This window comes from Carassius carassius, chromosome 32, assembly GCF_963082965.1.
Source record: "Carassius carassius chromosome 32, fCarCar2.1, whole genome shotgun sequence".
NCBI classification, from domain to species: Eukaryota; Metazoa; Chordata; class Actinopteri; order Cypriniformes; family Cyprinidae; genus Carassius; species Carassius carassius.
Genome location: NC_081786.1, coordinates 20193451 through 20195762, shown reverse-complemented (window position 1 = coordinate 20195762; position 2312 = coordinate 20193451).

Genomic DNA, 2312 nt, shown 5'->3' with positions numbered 1-2312 from the left:
GCTTCGGTACAGTAGACAGTGGAAACTTTCTGGTTTGAAATTTAGCTAATGTGACCGCATCTTAAAATGAGAGAACTCTAGAGGTGTTGCTTTGGGTGTTGTTTTACTCAAGGTTTTATGCCTGAGTGTACGTTCAAGCTGAGAATGAATCTGCTTAAAGTCAACGTGAATTTAAAATGGATTCATTTTAAATTTTGAATGCACCAGATTCTATAGTAAACAGTGAGAAACCAAAATGTAACTCTTTCTTCCCCTGCAATGATTACTTAGGCCTCTCAAGCTATTGGATAATGCTAACCAGTAGCTAAATGGCTCTTTTGTCACAGTTTTAGCAAACTTGCATTAAATCTGATTGTATTCTGCTCCGTAATGCTGCCACTTTTCATGATCCAATCAGTTTCTGGTGGATAGACTCATGTCCCTCCCTACATTTTTCTTGTTATACTGTTTCACTAGAGAATGCATCACGTAAGAGAAAGAAAATGGGTTTTGATTCATGCTGACTTTATGCATCTGCAAAGCTTAATGACACGCTTATCTTACGGAAGATAACTATGACTGCAGAGCCACATTTTATTCCGAAAAGAAGTTATACGCTAGCTAAAAGACATCTGTGGTTTCCTGTTTGATAGTGGCATGTTGTGTTTTTGGCCCGGTGTTAGATAAAAGATGCTGTAAGACATGTTGCGGCAGAGTCTGTGGTGTTTAAAACGATGCTCTTGCATTTTTTTTTCTTGGCGTCATCTGTTTTACAAGCCTTTGAGGTTTTCTGACAACGAGGTGCAATGTTGCAGGACTCAAGTTCATATTTTCAGTAGCGTTTGGACTCTTGAGTCCAAATGCAGTCTTTTCCGGACTTGAGTACTACACTCTTAAAAATACAGTTTTTTTCCCTCTGTTCTATGGTAGCAATGCCATAGAGGAGCCATTTTGGATTCTCCAAAGAACCTTTCAGTGAAGAGTTACTAATGTAACATTTTTTTTCTAAGTGTGAAGAACATTTATTAATCTGAAAACCCTTTTTCCACTTGGTTCCATGGCTGTTAAAGGTTCCTCGATGAACCGTTGATGCCAATACAGAACCTTTAATTTTATACAACGCTGCTGAGCTCAATATGTGTTTCTCTGTGTTGGTGTTTTCTAGCTAGTGGTGGCATTTTTACAGTTTAAAGGAATAGTTTTATCTTTTACCTGAATGACTATCTGTATTATTCAGAGCATTATGCTGTGATGGCTGACATGGTGGTATTCATATCTTTCAAGCACTAAAAAACTATTTGAAAGGCACTTGAACACTACATTGCTATGCAAAAGTTATTTTCTTCCTTTCCTCTTATGTTTCTGTCCTGAAAGACTTTTATGCATTAGAAAATCTAAACAGTGCCTCATCAGTGCAAACATAACTGCCATTTATAGGAACAGACTCAAGGCTGTGGTCTCTTAAGTAAATCATGCATTCCACTTCCTGTGCCCCAACCGAGATGAGACATCCTGTCATTGAGCTTTTAAATAGCGAAGGCTGGATTGGGACCCAGTGGCGGGTACGCATGCACAAACGCACACACACATAAACTGGTGCTCCTGCCCACTCGAACCCGGGCAAAGGACAAGAGCAATAAGAACTTGAGGAGCTCAGCTCACTTTCATGTGGCTGAAAGCCGCGGCGTTCGGCCTCTTCCCCATCACTGTTCTCCCTAAAGCTCCCTCATTACTGCCTCCTCCTTTTGTTTGGGTGTATTAATAGAACGGGAATGAGGGGAGGCAGAGAAAGTCCTACATTTGAACTCTCCTTGGGGACAGAGGCATTGTTGGATGGTTTGCCATGCCGCTCTTTGTCCCACTGGCTCCCTGCATCCATTCGCACAAACATGGAGCTTGTTTTAAGTTTTGATAAGTTTTCAGGAGGTTTTCCTTTTGTTTTAGCTGTTATGAGATTAAAGGCCAGACGTGGGTTTTCGTTTAGCGTTTATAGAAGTGTAGTGAGCATCGGCCCTTAAACTGAACATATTCCTTTGATCTGTGCACTCCATTTTTGTTGCACTATTTTAGTGCTCTTGGGTGCTTGTAAATTGTGTTGTCTGCTTGTGAAATGTAACCGAGAGGCCCCGTGCGCTTGTATCTGTGATAGCGGCGGGGGTGGGCGGCTCATCTGCTCATGGAGATGGGCTGATTAGACTTTTTAAGATACACCTTGATTTTAAAGGGGCTGTGAATTTGAAGTTGGAGATTTGAGTTCACCCAAAATCAAAATTCTGTCATTTACTCACCACCCAATGTTGTTCCAAACCTGTATAAGTGTCTTTATTCTGTTT